The sequence below is a fragment of the Nyctereutes procyonoides genome, unplaced genomic scaffold, assembly GCF_905146905.1.
Source record: "Nyctereutes procyonoides isolate TBG_1078 unplaced genomic scaffold, NYPRO_anot_genome, whole genome shotgun sequence".
Lineage (NCBI taxonomy): Eukaryota > Metazoa > Chordata > Mammalia > Carnivora > Canidae > Nyctereutes > Nyctereutes procyonoides.
Window position 1 is genome coordinate 10,033,887 of NW_026575137.1, and position 9,255 is coordinate 10,043,141.

The 9,255-nt window shown below is 46.4% G+C and overlaps 1 protein-coding gene across 1 annotated transcript in view; it reads right to left on the reverse strand.

Annotated features, from left to right (window-relative positions):
* The window catches only part of CDH17 (cadherin 17), a 63,326-nt gene extending 59,581 nt beyond the window's left edge, over positions 1 to 3,745 (reverse strand). Inside the window, exons 1-2 of the mRNA XM_055303419.1 lie at positions 3,631 to 3,745; positions 1,979 to 2,087 (exon numbers count right to left, since the gene is read on the reverse strand). The gene's annotated coding sequence lies outside the window, so the exon portion shown is untranslated. The remainder of the gene's footprint in view (positions 1 to 1,978; positions 2,088 to 3,630) is intronic.
* Between the last annotated feature and the right edge of the window lie 5,510 nt (positions 3,746 to 9,255).

Below are 9,255 nucleotides of genomic sequence, written 5' to 3' on the forward strand. Positions count from 1 at the left end.
GATTCTACACCTATGCTTTCATTCAGAAACATAACAAGACACCTAATATCACTTCACCCACTATGCATCTTCCCAAAATTCAAAAAAGCTTTTCTTTTTTTTTCCTTTCTCCCTTTTTTTTTTTTTTTTGAGAGAGAGAGAGAAACAAATAATGCAAGTAGGAGAAGGGCAGAGGGAGGGAGAGAATTTTCAGGAGACTCCACATTCAGCGCAGAGCCCAACACAGGGCTCAATCTCATGCCCCTGAAATCATGACCTGAGCAGAAATCAAGAGCCGGGTGTTTAACCGACTGAACCACCCAGTCATTCTTTTTTAAGATTTTATTTATTTATGAGAGAGAGAAAGAGAGAGAGAGAGAATGAGCAGTGGGGTAGAGGGAGAAGGATAAGCAGACTCCCCGCTGAGGAGGGGAAATTTGGACATAGAGACACACCAGTGGGGAAGACGACGTGGGGCCAGCTGGCCATCTACAAGCAGGAAGGAGGAGCCACAAACAGGCCCTCATGGTCCTCGGAAGGAACCAACCCTACTGATACCTTGACTTCGGATGCCCAGCCTCCAGAACTATGAGTCAATAAATTTCTGTTGCGTAAGCCACCCCGTCTGTGGTGCTTTGCTACACCAGCCTTGCAAACCAATACACCAAGGAACTCTGGTTTTGACTGAGGAAGGCACTGCCATTCCACGAGAGAGGTGGGCTATGTTCAGTTATTAAACATGCAGTGCCCAGGGCATCTCAGGGGCCCACTCACAGCTTGATTAATTCTCCTGCTGGGTTCCAATTCCTCCCAGAGGCATCTTAGACACTTGTCATTTCCCCATCTGTCTGAGTAAAAAATTTCTATCTCCGGGTCTCCAAATCTTCAATAACTCAACACATAAGCATTGATTTTTCTCCCCCTTGCAAAAAAAGCTCAGGGATAGGCAGATCCTATATGGAGTCAGTCATCTCTCATCCATTAAAAAAAGAAGAAGAAGAAGCATTAAGAGCTTTGAATTCAATTAATTTACCCTGCTCAGAGGTTGAACTATGCATTTCCAACGAACAAAGAAGGTGCAAGAGGAGAGGACTAGGAAATTTGTTTTCAGATATCATGGGTGATGTGGACAGGAAAGGATGTGACTAGAATGCATAATACCACCAGGACCAGACAGCACCACATGCCCTGCACGCCACTTATTGCACCTCTGCACTGTACACTGCTAAGAGCGGCATAAATCATGAAGCAAGGCCAAAAATGAATAAAGATCAGATTAAAAGCCTGCTTGCACCGTTGTTCATCAAGTGATGGTCAAATCAATCATGCCCATCTTTTTGGCCTCACTCACAAACCTCTGGCACCAATTACATCTCTTAGGGTTTAGAAAAATTACAAGATGATCTGACCGATTTGCCCTCTTTACAAATTAAGGACCCAATTAATGTGGTCATTAATAAGCTAGAAACAAACACGTAGGCATAAAAGCAGGGCTGCTGCCTCACACTTCAGACTGATTCAGGAGGAAGGAAGGAAGAAAAGGCGGGATGGACGTCCCCCATCCCAACACACAAATATAAGCACGTTTATTTCTCACTAAGCTTCGTAATACAGATATGCCAATCTCTCAGTATATGAAAACCTGGATTTACACATATGCAAAATTGAGGGTGGTTATCTGTTGTATCAATAGGTTCATGGTCAGATAAGTGGGTTCGTGAAAGACACATCCCCTCCCCCGAGGACTTAAAATGGCTTAAATTTATATGATCAATTTAAATACAAATTACTACCATAATTATTCTTATTAAAGAAAAAATGAGCTCTAAGGAATGTTTGGAGACATGTGCTGATGCTTATTCCCGGCTAGCTCTCCTTCCACCCCACACTCCCCAGAGAGAGTAAGGGGAGGGGAAGCTCCCCTTAGAGCCTTGCACAACGCCCAGCTCTGGATGAAAGGGTAGTCAGGGTCGATCAAAAGGAAGAGAGGCAGCCTCACCGGAGCAGATGGATGTCTAGCCAGGGTGCTTCTCCGACGTCTCAAGCAGGTTGGCAGTAGGACGTCGGTGCTGATTTCCCCGGGGTATGCAGGTTTCCAGCTCAAAACCCTAGGAGGCAAGACAAGAATTTGTTTGCTTTCCCTCATATCTGGCAGGACATCATAAGGGCCTTCCTTGGCCTGAAAAGGAGGCTAAGAATCACCATTTCTCATAAAAGATGGCTTCATTATTTTTGACAAAGTGTTTCCTCATGTCTAACAGTTGTTTGTGTATCATAAAGCATCTGGAGGAGCACTTTGTCAAGAAATTAAAATCACACATCCTGGCCTTAGGAATCCAGTAGGAGGTAGATCTAAATTAGATTTATCCCATCAGGTTTAGACATGGAGATTAAAAAAAAAAAAAAAAAAAAAAAAAAAAAAAAAACAAGACAAAAATCCCCAAAACACCTGCTGTCACACCAGCGCATTTACAAAGTGCCCGGAAGCACTCATGACAAAATCGTACAGTCATACAGTGTGGCAGGTTCACATTCTGAGCCCGTAATTAGATTATAATTGACAACTGGGATGGGCAAGAGAGTAAAGGAAAAATGAATTTAATTCTAAATAAAGAATACCATGCCACTGTGATATCTCCCTCATGAGTTAGTTTTGGATAGTTGGGAGGGGTTTTTTTTTTGTTTTTGTTTTTTGTTTTGTTTTGTTTTGTTTTGTTTTTTAGTTAGCTAGCATTTTATGAGCATTTACTAAGTTAAGCACTTTGGACAACTAATTTCATTTAAATAGCACAGCAATCCTGGAAGGTAGGGCCTGTTGTCATCCCACAGGGAAAGAAAGTGAGCTCAGAGATGTTGAGGAAGGGATGCCAATCCGACTGCAGAGACCAAGCACAGAGCCCTCCCTCAGGAAGACACGTTCATCCTTAGTTTAAACATTTTTTTATGAGCACAAATCTACCAGTTTGGCCTCCCTTTGTCTCTTTCTCAAGACCACAAGTCTTACTGTTCAAAGATAATTAAAATTCTGTAAGAAATTATTGATTCAGAATATCATGGATGAGAGAATTCAGTATGTCAGGCTTACAAAATCTTCTAAAAGAAATTAAGTTTTCTTTGTGCCTTCGACACAACAACCAGACATAGCTTGGGCTGTTATATATGCTTAAGTGAAAAATAACCTTTTTATATACTTCAACCACTAAGTAAACATGTTTTTATTACATTCATATTTGTTGTACCTCAGTAAACACTACTGTTTGTTCTCGCAAGTAACAAATAAGTGGACAGATATTCCTGTAATGAGCTGAGACTTTTCTTTTGTTGAATCAATGAGGAGACCACAGAATGAGCCCCAATCTAGCTTTGAGACCAGGGGTTTCTGAATGAATGCAATATTATGCCAACAATTAAATCTGCATATGTCTCTCCATGTAAACTTAAGACCCATTAAAGCACTTAATTGTGGGCCTTCGGAGAAAGGAGGATGATGATTCAGGCTCAGCTTTACTTCTCAGAGTCATCTCTCTTCACCTGGAAGGTAAGTGGGGGCACATTGTCCTTTCCAGAGAGTTCTTTTGACAACAGAACAGGAAGTTGAGTTTCTGCCAGCATGTATTTTGCTTTTTTATAAAAGAACGGAGGAGGGGGCACCTGGGCATCTCAGTCATCCCACTCTTGATTTCAGATCAGGTCATGATCTCGGGGTCCCGGGATTAGTCGGGCTCCACGCTCAGTGGGGAGTCTGCTTGAGGATTCTCAACCTCTCCCTCTGCCCCTCCTCCCCCTTACATGCTCTCTCTCTGTCTGTGTCTCAAAGTAAATGAATAAATCTTAAGAAGAAGAAGTAGAAGGAGAAGGAGGAGGAGGAGGAGGAGGAAGAGGAGGAGGAGGAGGAAGAGGAGGAGGAAGGAGACACAGAAAATGCAACCTTCACCTTGAACAACAATGACTTTTCCTGGGAGTCATCTAGGGAAGTTTCAAAGGACGCCACACCCAGGCTTCGCCAGAAGACTTACACAGTTGACCCTTAAACAACTCTGGAGGGTTAGGGGCACCTAACCTGCATACGATTTCTGGCTCTCCAAAACCTTAATGACTAATAGCTTACAGTTGATGGGAAACCGTACCTGATAACATAGCCAGTCGTTTAACACATATTTCCTATGTTATACATATTATATATCGTATTCTTACAACAAAGCTGGAGAAAAGAAAATGTTAAGAAAATCATAAGGAAGGGAAAATACATTGATCCAACTGTGTTGCATTTATTGAAAGTATTTGCTTAGAAGACCTGGGCAGTTCAAACCCATGTTGTACAAGGGTCAACTGTATGTGAAACATCAGAGAGCCTTTTAAATGCCTCTTAAGAAAAAAAAAGCCGAACAGTTTTATCATTTTCTTACATTGTTGGATTCCATGTCTTTAGCACAGAGTCTGTTGCTCTCTTGCACAACGGAAGATGCGATTATTGTAACATTACTGTTCTTTCTCCCTAGAAAATGAAACAACTTCTCAGTCTGACCTAAGTGACCTATTTGAACTTTCTTCCTTTTTTTTTTTTAAGATTTATCTATTTATTAATGGAGAGGGAGAGAAGGTATGCTCATGAGCGTGTGAGCAGGAGCCGGGGCAGAGGGAGAGAGAAAGGGAGAGAAGCCGACAGCCCGCTGAGCCTGGAACCAACGCGGGGCTCCATCCACCTGGCATCCCTGAGATCATGACCTGAGCTGAAATCAAGAGTCGGAAGCTTGACCAGTTGAGCCACCAGGTGCCCCCGACCCTTGAACTTTCTAATGGAGAGGAGAGCTAACGTTCACTGAACGTCTACTGCGTGGCAAGCAATAGACCGAAGACTTTACAAGCGTATCTAATTTATTCTCACAAGGGCTTGGTTAGGCGAGTATCTCCATTTTATAGATGAGAAAATTAAGATTCAGGGAGCTTAAGCAATCTGTTCGGTGCCCGCTGGCTGGTCGATGATGCAACTGGCCTAACCCATCTGCCCAACCCTGAAGACTCATAAACTCTACACCCTGCAATTCGCAATAAACCCTCACTCAGCAAAAGACTCACTCCGTTTCCTGGTGAGAGCTGAATGTCATCCATTTTCCTTGCCACCTAAACATGTGTCTTCTTTTTCTTTTAAACTACTTTTCACTTGCTAAGTTTTTGAAGAAAAATTAAAACAAGAACATATCAGAGAATGGATGGCCCTTCCAACTCCTGCTGAGCATCCCCCATCAACAGAGGGGCCCCTGTCCCCAAATAGTCACCCATGGTACAGAAACAAACCAAGGCCGAGGCAGACATGGGACCTCTGAAGACGCAATAAGCTGTACACGACTTGACGTCTCAAAATGGGCACGGCCAGCAGATGACATCCCCCAACGAGCGGGAGAGAAGCACCCAACACCAACCAACACACCCGGCAAGTCTTGCTCTCCCCATCGTGCAGGCAGCTCTGTCTCTCTTTTCAGATTCTATTCTCCAACACTTTTAAGAAAAGGGTTTCTTTTCTCCTATGCCTTTCCCCTCCCCTGCTGTATCCCAGACCGTCCTAACGATCCTAAATCGAATCTCATTCTCCGAGAAGCAGATAAAATGCTCACTTGTTGAAGCCCCCATCTGAGAGGTGACGCGTTATAAGATTCTAACTCTGATTTCTAGAATACAAGAGCCCCAGAGCATCTCAGGACGAGGCACTCGCATATTTTAATCACAGAGAACAGGTGTCATACTCACTTAAACACCCCACACCTGCATCTTCCCTTTAACTCCACTGTCAACCTTGATTCAACCGGAGCTGCTTTATTAAAAAAAAAAAAATTTATAAAATGGGGACGGGTGAAAAGAAACCGAAAAAGAAACTCTGCTCTGTAAGCAAAACCTGTCCCACCAAGAACAAACTTCCCTTCCCTTCACAGCCCCGCAGCTCCCGTCACGGGGGAAGTCTGTCCCGCAGCCTCTCAAGTGCTCTCCACCCGCCACCTACTTTGTCAACCTTGAAGAAGCGCATGACACAGTTGAGACAGGTCAACCCTTACCTTTCTGTAAGTAAATAACAAAAAGGCTTTCAAAAGTTATTTTCTTCCATTCAGCTGCGGAGACTGTTGCTGGGGCTCGAGAATCTCCCCGGAGCACACTCCCTGCGCCCCGCTCCGCTTCCCCAGCCTCTCCCGTCACCTCCAGTCAAACATTAACCATCGACTGGTTTTATTGTCCCCGGGACCCATCGGATGTCATGAAAGGCACCGTGACGTGCACTCCAGAAAGGCAGTGGCTTTGCACCAGAAGTTCGCTCGCACCCAACCCGTCTCCAGGCAGGTGCTGAACTTCTAATGCGGAGAAGTAAGGAGACGGGAAGGAGTTCAAGTGGACTACCTCGGCGCCGGGGTCCTGGCTGGGGCTCCTGGACCCGGATGGGGCTCCTGGACTGGCTGGGGCTCCCAAGACCTGGCTGGGGCCCCTGGACCTGGATGGGGCTCCTGGACCCGGATGGGGCTCCTGGACCTGACTGGGGCTCCTGGATCTGGATAGGGCTCCCAAGACCTGGATGGGGCTCCCAAAACCTGGATGGGGCTCTCAGACCTGGATAGGGCTCCAGGAACTGGATGGGACTCCTGGACCTAGATGATGCTCCTGGACCTGGATGGGGCTCCCGGACCTGGATGGGGCTCCTGGACCTAGATGGGGCTCCTGGACCTAGATGACGCTCCTGGACCTGGATGGGGCTCCTGGATGGGGCTCCCAAGACCTGGATGGGGCTCTCAGACCTAGATAGGGCTCCGGGAACTGGATGGGGCTCCTGGACCTAGATGACGCTCCTGGACCTGGATGGGGTTCCTGGACCTGGATGGGGCTCCCGGACCTGGATGGGGCTCCTGGACCCGGATGGGACTCCTGGACCTGGATGGGACTCCCAGACCTGGATGGCTCTCCTGGATCTGGATGGGGTTCCTAGACCTCGATGGGGCTCCTGGACCTCGATGGGGCTCCCCGCCCTGCACACCTGCCGCTCGGTCCAGCATCTGCTAAGAGGGCCCCACTGACCTGGCTTTGGTCATTTCCATCTCACGCACGGGGCCAGGGCGCCACCCGTGACCCATTAGCCGCCTGGAGACCCCTAAGGAACGACTCAGAAAGCGCAGCCCGCGGTGCACCCCGGCAGCACCCGCCCTTAAAGCTCGAGGGTCCTCCCTGCAGCCCCCACGAAGCGACAGGTGGTCGCCTCCCCCCAAACACGAACACGCCCTTCACGATCCCCAGAGTCCATTTCCAAAGAAGCAAGTAACTCCCTGCCCTCGAAAACAGGCCTCCAGCTAAACCATCAAAGCCAAGAGGCCCAGACGTCCTGAGCCAAGGTGTGTGGGACTGACTCGGGTTCCCCGCTCACATCCTCCGGACATCCACGGGGGCATCCGTGTCACTGGTGTTGAAGCGGGGCCCACTTGGTCCTGTTTCCCTTGAACCTTCTGATATTTATTCCTTTCTGGGCTGTGCTGTGTTTTCCGTCTGTCCCCGGGTGTGCGTGTCGCGGTGAGAGGCCAGAGCCAGGCCCCGGCCTTGGTGGCCCCCTCTTCCCCGCTGGCCTTGGCCTCAGCCGCCCTCCAGGCCCCTGGGAGCCAGGCCACCCGGCCACATGCGGCGGTCTGCCTAGTCCGTGCATCGGCGGGTCTAGGGGAGCCGCTGCCCGTCCCCAGCCAACAGCTGTCTAAGGGGAGGGGGGTCAGCGGGGCCAAGCAACCCTCCAAGCCCTAATGCCTCTGCCCTCCCATTAGTCAAATAAAATGCCCTCGTTCTACAAAATCAAATAGCTTCCACTGTGCGTTTCATTTCCTGAAATGAAAGACCAGGTCTCGCTGGCATTGCTCTAAAAGGATTTTGCTTCTTTAGGAATTTTTAAATAACGTATGTGAAAAGAACTTTTAAATCTGTAACATGTGGGGTTTTTTTTTTAGATTTTATTTATTTATCTGAGAGAAAGTGATTGCACACGCTCGCACAGGCAGGAGCAGGGGCAGGGGCAGGGGTGGGGCTGGGGTGGGGGTGGAGGGGAGGAGCAAGGGGCACCATGGGGACAGGAGGCTTGATCCCAGGACCCAGGGATCCTGACCTGAGCTGAAGGCAGGTGCTTATCTAGCTGAGCCACCCAGGCAACCTTTTATAAAGTGTTTTCTTAATGGATATATATATATATATATATATATATATATATATATATATATATCACTTTTAGTCATTCCTTTTTAGCAACATTATACAACTATGTTCACGGCATATTAGTTTTCAGTTTGAAAATATGTTTTCTCACCTTATCTTTACCCGTTCACAAAGTAGATTCCATCTGATAGAAAACCAAAGTTTTACCTTTTGCCCAAGTCACACACAGCCTGTGATTACAGAATTAGGGCTCCAGCCCCGGCCTGTCTGATTCAAAGTCCAAACTATTCACCACGCCTCTAGAATCTGCCAAATTATTTTCCTTCTAGCTTCATGTGGGTAATAGAATCCATAGGAAGAGAGGTGTGACACCTTTCCTGATGGAAGGTAGCCAAGTTCCTAGATTGGGTTTCCCTGTACATTTTATGCTACTTCCAGCCTCTAGCTTTCAAGTCAGAGAATCAGATTGATTAAACTCTAAAAAGCCAAAACCACCCATCAGGAAAATCAACAGGTGATTGAATCTTAGTATAAAAATTTTTATATTATAAATTATAATTATAATATAAATTATATATAAATATAATATAAATTATAACATAATTAGCTTTCCCTGTGCTCTCCAGGATGACAGGTTCTGAGAGCTGCATGTTTTATCATTACTAAATCATCTACTTATAATTTTTAAAAGCGTCTGGATTTTATCATTCCACGTGTTCCGTCCTGTGTTTCAGGATGAGCACCACTGCGCCTTAGGAATTCGTTCTCATGCAAAAATGAAGCATTGTTAGTTCAATGGTTTAATACTGACTCAGTAATAACAGGAATAAAGAAAATTTAATTGATAAATTACTGATTCCTTTTATCAGAGCGAAGGAGATACGAATGATTTACATGATGGAAACAAATGAAGAATTGAAAATATTTGGGCAGGGACGCCTGGGTGGCTCAGTGGTTTAGCGCCTGCCTTCAGCCCAGGGCCTGATCCTGGAGTCCCGGGATCGAGTCCCACGTCGGGCTCCCTGCATGGAGCCTGCTTCTCCCTCTGCCTGTGTCTCTGCCTCTCTCTGTGTCTCTCATGAAGAAATCAATAAAATCTTTGAAAAAAAAGAA